This window comes from Balaenoptera ricei, chromosome 11 (genome assembly GCF_028023285.1).
Source record: "Balaenoptera ricei isolate mBalRic1 chromosome 11, mBalRic1.hap2, whole genome shotgun sequence".
Lineage (NCBI taxonomy): Eukaryota > Metazoa > Chordata > Mammalia > Artiodactyla > Balaenopteridae > Balaenoptera > Balaenoptera ricei.
In genome coordinates this window covers 58,512,802-58,525,598 of record NC_082649.1, presented here as the reverse complement: position 1 = coordinate 58,525,598, position 12,797 = coordinate 58,512,802, and the positions used below count along the sequence as shown (strand labels likewise).

The window sequence follows — 12,797 nt, the reverse complement described above, 5'->3', positions numbered from 1 at the left end:
CCTTGGAGTGCACGCCGGGGGGCTTACCGAAGTGCTGGCAGAGGTGCTGCGACGTCCCAAACGCTACCTTGCTGCTTCCCCAAAATATCTTCTCAGAGCAGGAAGTCCGGACCGGTGTGGGCAGAAGGAGAGGGGGATGACCTCAAGGCAAAGGTGGCCTTGGCAGCTGCTAGGACAGCTTCTCTCCTGTCTTCCATCCCCGCCTCGGAGCTCCAACTACCGAGACGGCAGGCCGGGTATGATCAGGGCACAGCCCTACGGCAGGGGATCCCTGGCGATCCGGCCTCCAGAGGAGTCCTTCAACCCTCTGCTCTCTCAAAGGAGGCTGGTGTGGAGAGAAACCTCAGAGCGTCCGCTCAAACACAGGGGCGCCTCAAGGCCACCTGCACACAGGTCGATCCTGGATGAGCCCCCAAAATTCTATTGCCAAAACTCGGCATCTGTTCACCAGTGCCAAATAGAAATGCAGAGACAGAGTTTTGGGTTAAGTAGAAAAGAATAGCTTTTACTGCTTTGCCAGGCAAACAGGGCCACAGCGGGCTAATGCCCTCAAGACTGGAGGGGGTGATTAGCTCGCGGACAATTCTCGGATTGGTTGGCATCAAGGCGAAGTTTCAAGCTTCATCAACCTTCTGGTTTCAACCAGTCTAGGGTCTGTGTTCTTGTGGTCAGCAGTTTTCATCTGGAGAGGGTCTGCTTTCTGTAAAAACAACTCAGGAATGTGTGTCAGGCCTTTATATCTTTCAGGGAACTGTGGGTTTCATGATTCTGCTATGTGGCAGAATTATAGTCTAAATTGTTACCAGTTCCTCAGCCAAACAGCTATTCTTTGTTTCTCTATTTCACATTTCCCAATCATTAACTCTTGAGTCAGCATTTTATTACAAAAGACAAGGACACAGGGGCACGGTTTCAATACTAACTTAAGTAAGTCAGACAAAGACAAGTATCACATGATATCACTGGATGAGGAATCTACAAATTGATACAAATGATCTAATTTACAAAACAGAAACACTCATAGACATAGAAAACAAATTTATGGTTACCAAAGGGGAAATGTGGAGCAAGGGATAAATGAGGAGGTTGGGACTAGCATATACACCCCAATATATATAAAATAGATGATAATCAACAAGGACCTTCTGTATAGCACAGGGAACTCTACTCAACACTCTTTAATAACCTATATGGGAAAGGAATCCGAAAAAGAACAGATATATGTCTATGTATAACAGAATCAAGTTGCCAAACACCTAAAAAAACACAACATTGTAAATCAACTGTACTCCAATAGAAAACAAAAATTAAATTAAAAAAAAAATGCCTACAATGTTCCCCTCAGGCCTCAGTGACCTGGGCTAGTGTCACATCCCTGAAGCCTGAGCAGGCTTGGGTCCCAAGGCTGGACTGTCATGGGGCTGAGGGAGCTGGGGAGGATCTGCCAGCAAATGAAGCCCCCCTTGGACCTGTAGTGCCTGGTCCCCTCTGCACAGGACCACAATCTCTAGATCCAGGTGGGCCCTCCTACAGCTAAAACAAGCCCAGTGCACCCAAAGGGTGGTGGACTCTCAGGGCGGGAAGAGCTTTGAAAAGTCACCTGGTCTCCACATCTCCTGCTGGGAAGGTTCCCACCTCCATCCTTCTTCCTTAGGGTCGCCCCACCTCTGGACAATAGCACCTTCAGCAAAGTGGTTTTCCAGGGGTTGGGATTTGCCCCAGGGGTGAAGGGTAAGGGGGATGAAGTAATGAGACACAACCCTTCGGGTGTTTGTTCTGGCACATTGCACTCTAATTTACAACCCAGGAATACACTGTTTGTTTAAAAAAAAACACAAGATTCTCAACATCACTAATTATTAGAGCAATGGAAATCAAAACTACAAAGAGGTATATCACCTTTCACCAGTCAGAATGGCCATCATCAAAAAGTCTACAAACAACAGCAGTTGGAAAGGGTGTGGAGAAAAGGGAACCCTCCTAAGCTGCTGGTGGGAGTGGAAACTGGTAACAGCCACTATGGAGTACAGTATGGAAGTTTCTTTAAAAACTAAAAATAGAGCTACCAGATGATCCGGCAATCCCAGTGCTGGGCGAATATCCAGAGAAAACCATAATTCAAAAAGACCCACGCGCCACAATGTTCACTGCAGCACTCTTTACAATAGCCAAAACACTAGCAACCAAAAATGTCCATCGACAGATGAATGGATAAATAAGACGTGGTACATACAGACAATGGAACATTACTCAGCCATTAAAAAGAATGAAATAAGGCCATTTGCAGCAACACGGATGGACCTAGAGATGATCATACTAACTGAAGTAAGTCACACAGGGAAAGACAAACATCACATGATATCACTTAGAGGTGGAATCCAAAAGTTGATACAAATGAACTAATTTACAAAACAGAAGCAGGCTCACAGACTTAGAAAACAAACTTATGGTTACCACAAGGGAAAGGTGGGGAAAAGGGATAAATGAGGAGGTTGGGATTAGCATATACACCCCAATATATATAAAATAATCAACAAGGACCTACTGTATAGCACAGGGAACTCTACTCAACACTCTGTAATAACCTACATGGGAAAATAATCCAAAAAAGAATAGATATACATCTATGTATAACTGAATCAAGTTGTTGAATACCTAAAACAAACACAACATTGTAAATCAACTGTACTCCAATATAAAGTAAAAATTAAATTAAAAAAAAAAGAAATGCCTACTATATTCCTCTCTGGCCTCGGTGACCCGGGCTGGTGTCACATCAATGGAGCCTGAGCCAGCTTTGCTCTCATGGCTGGACTGTCCTGGGGCTGAGGAAGCTGGGGAGGATGCACCAGCAAATTAGCCCCCCTTGGACCTGTAGTGTCTGGTCCCCTCTGCATGGGATCACAATTTCTAGATCCAGGCGGGTCCTCTTACAGCTAAACAAAGCCTAGTGCAACCAAAGAATGGTGGACCCTCAGGGCTGTAAGAGCTTTGAAAAGTCACCTGGTCTCCACGTGTTCTGGTGGTGGGCTTCCCACCTCCAGCCTCCTTGCTTAGAGTCACCCCGCCTCCAGACAACAGCACACTCAGCAAAGTGGTTTTGCAGGGGTTGGGATTTTACCTGGAGGTGAAAGGTAAGGGGGAGGAAGTAATGAGACACAACCCCCTTGGGTATTTCTTCTGGCACATTCCACTGTAATTTACAATCCCCAAACACAACTTTTGACTTTCCAAGGCTTTGGTTGCCCGAGTATCCAAGCTGGGCATGAAGAAATCCTGCCGCCTTGGGGCTTCCCGTAACAACTTTAAAACTGTTTCTCATGGGCACTTCATATTAACAAGGCCTGTGGGGCTGTAAATGACACCTGCCCTCTAGAAATGTCCTGGGGGAGGTAATCCAAAAAGAAGACTGTCACGAAGCCAATTTCAAGAGGTAACTTTCACTCACACTGTTTTAAAAAAAAAGCACATGACAAGATGATCGACATCACTAATTATTATAGAAATGCAAGTCAAAGCTACAACGAGGTATCACCTTGCATCAGAGTGGCCATCATCAAAAAGTCTACAAACAATAAATGCTAGAGAGGATGTGGAGAAAAGGGAACCCTCCTACGCTGTTGGCGGGAATGTAAATTTGTTCAGCCAATGGAGAACAGTATGGAGATTCATCAAAAGCTAAAAAGAGTTGCCATATGATCCAGCAATTCCACTCCTGGGCATATATCCAGAAAAAACCATAATTTGAAAAGATACAGAGACTTCCCTGGCAGTCCAGTGGGTGAGACTCCGTGCTTCCACAGCAGGCAGCGTGGGTTTGATCCCTGGTCAGGGAACTAGGATCCCGCATGCCGCCTGGCGTGCCCCCCCCAAAAAAAAACAAAGAAAAAAAAAGGATACATGCACCCCAATGTTCACTGTAGCTATTTACAATAGCTAAGACATGGAAGCAACCTAAATGACCATCTACCAATGAATGGATAAAGAAGATGTGGTACATAGAGACAATAGAATATTACTGAGCCATAAAAAAGAATGAAATAATGCCATTTGCAGCAACATGGATGGACCTAGAGATAATCATACTAAGTCAGACAGAGAAAGACAAATATCACATGATATCACTTATATGTGGAATCTTTAAAAATTGATATAAATGAACTAATTTACAAAACAGAAACAGACTCACAGACTTAGAAAATAAACTTATGGTTACCAAAGGGGAAAGGTGGAGAAAGGGATCAATGAGGAGGCTGGGATTAGCATATACACCCTAATGTATATAAAACAGATAATCAACCAGGACCTACTGTATAACACAGGAATTCTGCTCAATACTCTGTAATAACCTTTAAAGGAAAAAGAATTTGAAAAAGAATAGGTACAGGTGTATGTATAACTGAATCACTTTGCTGTATACCTGAAACTAACAGAACATTGTTAATCAACTATACAGTGCTCCCATGTAAAGTAAGAATTAAAAGCAAAACAAAACCATGAGGACAGGGTTTAAGTGCGCTTTACTCAGCACTGTGGCCGGTCCCTTGCTCAGCGGCTGGCACGCGGCAGTGGCTCAGTAACCCTTTGTGGAGCCCGTGGAGGTGGGGGGAGGCTGGGGCACTCACCATAAGCAGTAAAGGGCCAGGCCTGCCCTCTGACACGCTCCAGGTCACTACTGCTTGGAATGGGCCAGTGCAGGAGCTCCTCACTGTTCTTGAAGCCAAAACTTGGATTCTGGGTGTGGGGCCCCTTGTGTGGGTCTCTGTAGCTGCCTGAAGGGGCCTGGGAGGTGTCAGGCGCATCTGGAGGGAGGCAAGAGTGGGCCTTGCGGTCACCACACCGCCACAGCTGTCACCTGGCCACTCTGGGGTGAGGCTGGGGTCCAGGTTCCGTGAGGGACAGATGCCGGCTCCTGTGTCAGAAGGAAGGCATGCAGCTCAGGATCTCAGCCCTTGGCAGGGAGAGAGATGCTCCTGCACAGAGAGCAGCCCCGGAATGCTGGCACAAGAGACACCCCCTCAACCCAGCCGTTCACTGTCCACTGGGTTCACCTGGATCCTCTCCTCCATTTGAATCCTTCCTGCCCTTCTGTCCTCTTAGGTCCCCGGCTCCTATTCTCACCCACAGTCCCACCTTCCACTCTTTGTTCTTCTGGAAGGACGTCACCTACATGAGATCCTCGCCTACATGGAGAGGCAGGTGCGGATTCACACACACGCACACTCAAGGCACAGTAACCAGGGTCCGTGTTGGGGAGCGAGCAGGGCGTGACCACAGGGAGATGCCTGAAATCCTAAGAAGGAACCTCAGGCTTCCTGTCCCCACCGCCCTGGGCCAGGGGCCTCAGGACATTCCCAGGGACAGAGGCAGGCAGACAGGCCTGAGGTGGGGGCCGAGGGATTTGGTCCAGAAATGACACTCAAAGCCTGGCAGCTGCCAAGCTCTGTCTCAGGGGATCCTGGGGGGACCCCAGAGGGACCCCGGGGGCCCCCACCCAAGGCGCCGCTCTCCTGTGGGTGTCCCAAGTCAGCCTGAAGGGCAGGGGACAGGGACAGGCCAAGCCCAAGCCCAAGCCCAAGCCCAAGCCCAGCACGTACAATCACCACTCCGACAAGCACTTCCTCCCAGGCCAGTTCACGGGGCTGGCATCCATGGGCAGCTGCCAGGCACCTGCTGCCGGAGAGAAAAGCCCCATCACCCCAGCGTTAGTGGAGGGAGGCGCCAGCTCGGATTCCATAAAGGCGTGCAAGTCGAAGCAGAGCCCCCTTCCCCGGGTGTGGGCTGACCGGCGGCGGTACGTCCTGCCCTCCCACCCTGCTGTCCTCCGGCCCGGCCTCCGTGGGGCTGAGCTTGCCTCCTGTATTTGCTCTTGGAGCCGTGTCTCCTGGGGACCGTCTGTCTGCCACTCACCCTCTTGGGCTGCACTCCCTCTTCCTGGACAGCCGGGGACCAGGCTGCTTCTGCCTGCAAGGCTATGGGAGGTGCTGCAAAGACAGAGAACGGGGAGGGCTTGACCAAGAGGAGAGGCCAGCTCGACAGAGATAATTGGGCCTCCTGTATCCTGTATCAATCCATCACATTTATAGTCTTCTCTCCAGACGGGAGACAACGAGGAAATGACAAAAGCCAATAAGGCCAATAAATAAAGGGTAATGGAATACCCAGTACGGGCAGCCCATCCCGAGCCCCAGAGCCAGGAGCAGGGCCGAGCCCTCCCCCGTGTCTGTCTTGACTTCAGCCACAGGCCCCAGGGACAGGTAACAGCCCCCATGGGGTTTTCAGCTGGAGCTCCAGCTGCGCAGGCCAAAAACCCTGGCATCATCCCTACCTCCTCTCTCTCACACACCCCACATCCAATCCAGCAGGAAATCCTGCCGGCTCTGCCTTCAAAATATATCCCAAATCCGACCACTCCTCAACACCACCATTGCCATGCTGGTCTTGAGCCACCAACGCCTCTTGCCTGGATTCTTACAAAGGCCTCCTGGTTGGTCCTTGGCCCAGACCGTTCTCAACACAGCAGCCAGTGGCGTCTATTAAAAGGCAAGTTGCACAGAACCCCCAAGTGGCCCCCATCGCACTCAGAGAACAGCCTGAGTCCTCTGCAGCCCCCCAATGCACCCCGCTCCCCAGGGCCTGTCTGAACCCATCTACAACCCCGGCTCTTACTCCACTTCAGCCACACCAGCTCCTTGCTGGCTCTTGCCCAGGCCATGCACGCCTCACCTGAGGGCTTCAGCAGTGGCTGTTCCCTCTCTGACACAGTCTTCTCCCAGAGAGTGCATGGCTCCCCTCTTTCCTCGGATGTCACTTTCGCAATGAGGCAAGAATGACCATCGTACTTTCTATCCTCTCCAGCCACTGTTTGTATACTTAGATCAGGTTCTGTGGGGTATAATTTACACGTAATAAATTCACCCTTTTTATTTTTAAGATCTTAGCCCTTGTTTCTTTCTTTCTTTTTTTTAATATTTATTCATTTTGCTGCGCTGGGTCTTAGTTGCCGTGTGTGGGATCTTTAGTTGTGGCATGCGAACTCTTAGTTGCAGCATGTGGGATCTAGTTCCCTGACCAGGGATCAAATCTGGGCCCCTTGCATTGGGAGCTTGGAGTCTTAGCCACTGGACCACGAGGGAAGTCCCAAAATTCACCCTTTTTAAATGCACAGTGTGGTGAGTTTTGACAAATGTATAAGCAGTATAACCACCACCAAAATCAAGATTATCAGATATTTCCATCACGTCCTCATGCTCCTTTACATTCAACCCCTTTCCCAACCCCAGTCCCTGGAATCCACTGAGGTGTTTTCTGTTCCTGTAGTTCTGTTTTCTGGAGCATTCATTTGAATGGAATAATACTGCATGTAGCCTTTGTGTCTGGCTGCTGTCACTTAGCATAATGCATTTGAGCCTCATCCATGTTGCTGCCTGTGTTGATTTGTTCCTTTTTATTGCTGAGAGGTACTCCATTAAATGGATGTACCATGGTTAGTTTTGCATTCAATAGTTGATGGACTGGACATTTGGGTTGTTTATAGTTTTTTGCCATCAGGAATAAAGCTGCCCCTATCAACATTGTGTACTTGTGTTTGTCTGATCATATGTTTTTATCTCTTGGGTAAATGCCTAGAAATTTAGTTTCAGGGGACAACTAATCAGTTTCATCTGATTAGTGTATGTTTAACTCTATAAGAAGTTGTCAAATATTTTCCAAAGTGGTTGTTCATCATTCATTCCCACCAGCAATGAGAGTTCCAGTTGCTCCATATCCATGCCAACATTTGGAACTGTCTTTTTTTTTTTCCTTTAATTTTAGCCAATTGCGTGGGTGTATCCTGTAATTTTAATCTGCATTTCCCTGATGACTAATGATGACAAATGATGTTGAGCATCTTTTCATGTGCTTATTAGCCATTCCTATATCCTCTTTGGTGAAATGTCTGCTATTGTTTTTAAGGAGCTCTAAAGAAATGCTTTATATATTAATACATATGTCACCATCTGAAGGAGCAAAACTCCCTGGGCAGTGTGACAACATTCCATCGCTCTGCATGGGCTTGCTGTACCATCTGGAGAAACTGACCTCACTGTTCTAGTCTCCCTTTTCTCATCTGTAAAATGGGCATGACAATACTTACCTCCTAGCGTAGTGTGAGGATTGTATAAACTAAAACACAAAAAATTTACAATAATCCCTAGTACACAGTAAGCACTTAATAAATATCCAGCATGATAATGATGAGCATGATTACCAGCCCCCATGTGACTTGTTCATGCCAATCCAATTTCCCTCTTCCAGAGCCCTGTGTTTTCATCTGTAAATGGTTAAGGACAATCTCTAAGTCCCTTCCACAGTAACATCCACTGGTTTCCTGAACTGCTCTCTGTTTACTGACACACCCCTCATAGGTCCTCCACCTAGGACCACCCCCCGATAGCCACCCACCCCCGGGACACTAGTTACACACACAATGCAGCAGAAAGCTCCCCGCAGCCCGTCCTTCCTGACGTGCAGAATGGACTAGGCCCCAGCTCCTCAGTCACCAATGAGAGGGACCATGAGAAGCTGGAAGGACCAGAGGGGACAGTGAAGACTGAGGAAGAGCTGGGAAGGGCAGATGGCGCCAGGCAAGACCAAGGAAAGTGGGGAGGTAGTGTGGCCTTTCAGGGACTGCATCCCCTGCCCCGCAGTGGCCCCACATGCCCTCCTCTCCCTCCATGCCCTCTCCCTAGCTCAGCTCCAGAGCTCGGGGTGGACCAGGCCCTCCGTCAGCCCCATCCTCCCCGCACCTGACCTCTGGGGGAAGCTGGATCCCCAAGGGAGTCCCTCCCTGGGGCTGTGGGGCAGGGAGGACAGGAGTGTTGGGAAATCAGTCCACACAGACCTGGGCCTGGTGCCAGGGTGCCACAGGGAGTAGGAGGAGGTGATGAGAGAAGGGGGCTGGCCAGCAGGGCCCAGGCCACTGGCAGGACGGGCCACAGGTGGCGACTGGGGAGCTGAGGGACAGGGAGGCTGGGAGAGTGGAGGGCGTCACAGGGGCTGGGGGCCTGGGGGTTCTAGAAGCCCAGAGCAGGGAGACTAGCAGAGGCCAGAGGAATGGCTGGGTCGGGGGGCTGAAGCTCTGGCCTTCCCACCCCCAGTCCTCCACTTGCACTAAGCGGGCTCTTTACGCCCACTGTCAGCTCCTCGATTATGGGCAGCCCGCCCAGCCCTCGCCACCCACCTGCTGCAGAGCCCCCCGTGCCAATTTCTCTGCTCCTGTGCCCCAGCTGAAGACCACCTGGCCCCATGTGTCTCCTTCCCGCCAGCCCCAGCTGCTGCGTGACCACCCTCCTCCTCCTGTAGAGACTCTGACGTCTGCAGGATAAATAAAAACGGAGCAGTGGGGCCACAGCCTGGCCTGCGGGCCTGACGGCAGCGGGACTCCCCAGGCGTGAGTGACAGGAGGCCCCGGAGCCAAAGGGATCCCTTACCTCACTCCCTCACTCCTGCTAAGTGATGTCAGCCTACACACGGGACCAGCTGGGGAAACCGAGGCATCTGTCCATTCTTCCTTTAGCAAACATGTGCTGAACATCTCCCAGGTTCTGGAGTTAAAAAAATGAGCACAAACAGAGGAGGCCCATGCCCTCATGGAACTCAAGGTCATCCTGGGGAGACAGACATTAACCTCAAAATCCACAAACCAGGGCTCTTTATAATTACAAAACAGTGAGGGGGTGGGGTGGGACAAAGTACAACGAGTACGAATATCCAGGGGCGGCATCAGGGAAGACCTCTGATGAAGACATGGCATTTGTGTTGACTGAGGTGGGTGTTGCCAGGCAGAGAGAGGGAAGGGTCGCAGCCTGGTCCAGAAGGGAAAGATGGCCCACGTGGCTGGCATGGGAGTGAGGGGGAGCCAGGAGCGGAGTGTGGACGTGACCCAGGGGCACACAAAGAGGTGCCTTCTTGTACATGCTTTTTTAGTATTTGCGGGGAGGGGCACGGTTGCCATCTGGGTTTGTACTTTAGAAAGATCCCACCTCTTGCTATGAGGGAAAGATCTGTGGGGCATAAGAATAGATGAGGGGAAACAGGTCAGGTGGTCTCTGTAGGGAGAGATGACGGGGCTTGGACTAGGATGGGGACAGTGGAGGGTGAGAAACTTGGGAGCAATTTTGGATGCAAAATTGGGGGACAGAGCACCCAAGAGTGGGTGGAGGCGCCTCTGGTCTCTGACTAGGACAAGGAAGGTGCCACAAGAGTCAAGAGGCCTCCTCAAGGCCACCTCCTTGGCTGGCCCTCAGGCCTCCTACATGTGGCCCAAAGAGTACTTGGCAAGCAGGATGGATGATTCATTGGGGACCTATTCTATTTAATAATTAATTCTCCACTATGGAGAAGAGTATGAAGGCTCCTTTAAAAACTAAAAATACAGCTACCATATGATCCAGCAATCCCACTCCTGGGCATATATCCAGAGAAAACTCTAATTCGAAAAGATACATGCACCCCAATGTTCAATGCAACACTATTCACAATAGCCAAGATATAGAAGCAACCTAAATGCCCATCAACAGATGAATGGATAAAGAAGATGTGGTACATACAGACAATGGAATACTACTCAGCCATAAAAAAGAACAAAATAATGCCATTTGCAGTAACATGGATGCAACTAGAGATTATCATACTAAGTTAAGTCAGACAGAGAAACATACCATATGATATCACTTATATGTGGAATCTAAAATATGACACAGATGAACCTACGAAACAGAAACAGAATCATGGACATAGAGAATAGACCTGTGGTTGCCAAGGGGGAGGGGGTTGGGGGAGGGATGGAGTGGGAGGTTGGGGTTAGCAGACGTAAGCTACTATATACAGAATGGATAAACAACAAGGTCTACTGTATAGCACAGAGAAGTATATTCAATATCCTATGATAAACCATAATGGAGGGCTTCCCTGGTGGTGCAGTGGTTAAGAATCCACCTGCCAATGCAGGGGACACGGGTTCGAGCCCTGGTCCGGGAAGATCCCACATGCCACGGAGCAACTAAGCCTGTGTGCCACAACTACTGAGCCTGCACTCTAGAGCCTGTGAGCCACAACTACTGAGCCCATGTGCTACAACTACTGAAGCCCACGCACCTAGAGCCTGTGCTCTGCAACAAGAGAAGCCACCGAAATGAGAAGCCCGTGCTCCACAACGAAGAGTAGCCCCCGCTCGCCGCAACTAGAGAAAGCCTGTGTGCAGCAACGAAGACCCAATGCAGTCAAAAATAAATTAAATAAATTTTTTTAAAAACCCATAATGGAAAAGAATATAAAAAAAGAATGTATATATATGTGTAACTGAATCACTGTGCTGTACAGCAGAAATACAACATTGTAAATCAACTATACTTCAATTTAAAAAAAATAAAGTAAAAAAACAACAAAAAAAGTGAAGTGCTGTGCTTACTTTTTTTTAGACAATGATTTACTTTTAAATGGTTCAAGAAAAGAACACCAATGAGACACAATATTGAGGGAGGGCATTCATTCACTGCACTTTCAACTTTTCTGAAAGCTTGAAATTATTCAAAATAAGATTGGAGGGGGGGCGGATTAAAGTCCCTAGGCTACTCTGACGTGAGCCAAACATGAGGCGCACTGGACAAGATGACCCCTCCCGCCCCATCTAGCCTGAGAGCCTGCTGGCTGAGGCTCTGCGTTCGGGCGAGGTCCCAGCAGTGTGGCATTAGGCCACATTGACCCCTAGAGGTGCTGTGCACTCAGAGGGGACCAGTCCTTGGCCGAATTGTCAAGTTCAAGAACATGGAAAAGAAGCCCATCCAAGCACCCCATGTCCCCTGCCCCAAATTATACAGAGTGTGGTACATCCCACTCGGCCCTCTGATGACCTGAGGGTTGGTCCCTGGAGGTGGGGCTGGACTGGAAAAGCAGCACTGGATCCCGTGATAGACCATCTCCATGACAACATCCAGAAAAGCAGGCCAGACGAAGAAGCTGGGCATGGATGTGGGCAACAGCAGGGGTTCCATGGTCGATGTGACGCCACCCCTGACCAACTCCACCAGAATGAATTAGAGGCTCAGGGAGGAGAGTGAGGGCCCAGAAAGGGGAAGGGCACACAGGGTGGACATGGGAGGGAGTTAGCAGGGAACAGAATAGCAGACCCTGGAGTTGCGGATGGGCTGCTGACAGGAAATTTGAGATTTGTCATGTTAACGCCAATGACATTTATGGACTCACGATCAAGGCAGGGAACACAGGCGACATGGTAATACTCACAGTCACTCCAAGAGCAGGGCTGCAGGCTGAGCCCAGCTCTGTAGGAAGCCATTCATTCCCTTGAGATCAGACTCTGTATCTCCTGCTGGCTCTATCCTAAGTCCTGAAGGAGGGATGGAGGTTTTCAGTCGTTTGAAGATGGAGGCACAAGGGCAGAAATACTAACAGGTATTTAAGGGGCTAGCACACCCATCCTACCTTTGCCACTTGTGTAAGGCCCCCCCTTGCTGCATACGATATAGGCGAAATAGTCTCAATCCATAGACCAAAGAGCCTGAAGTCTCGAAATAAAGATGTTACTGCAGGTGGAGAGAGATTAGGAAGTGAGCCTCTCGCCCCCAGAGGGGGCGTCCCAGCAGCAGAGCCCCCAAAGCCTGGTCCTTCTCCCTCAGACCAGGGGCTCCCTGAGCATAAACAGAGTGGAAGGCAGAGTCCCAGGTGCAGCCTGAGACCGCGGCAGGACCCGCAGAGGGCCCGGCTGGATGGATGGTGATTGGCTCAGGTCAGTAACG

At 49.6% G+C, this 12,797-nt stretch overlaps 1 protein-coding gene across 11 annotated transcripts in view; it reads right to left on the bottom strand.

The window, feature by feature from the left end:
• LOC132374861 (nuclease EXOG, mitochondrial) overlaps positions 1-12,797 on the bottom strand; it is a 43,771-nt gene that overhangs the window by 5,303 nt on the left and 25,671 nt on the right. For 3 of the 11 annotated variants that reach the window (XR_009505771.1, XR_009505773.1, XR_009505776.1), the window contains exons 7-14: positions 12,484-12,584; positions 12,286-12,388; positions 9,474-9,587; positions 6,727-6,885; positions 5,911-5,984; positions 5,598-5,673; positions 4,626-4,912; positions 28-3,121 (exon numbers count right to left, since the gene is read on the bottom strand). The gene's annotated coding sequence lies outside the window, so the exon portion shown is untranslated. Of the gene's footprint in view, positions 1-27; positions 3,122-4,625; positions 4,913-5,051; positions 5,184-5,597; positions 5,674-5,910; positions 5,985-6,726; positions 6,886-9,473; positions 9,588-11,833; positions 12,192-12,285; positions 12,389-12,483; positions 12,585-12,797 lie in introns of those variants that run through there. The other 8 variants (XR_009505777.1, XR_009505772.1, XR_009505778.1 and 5 more) reach the window with 8 other exon arrangements.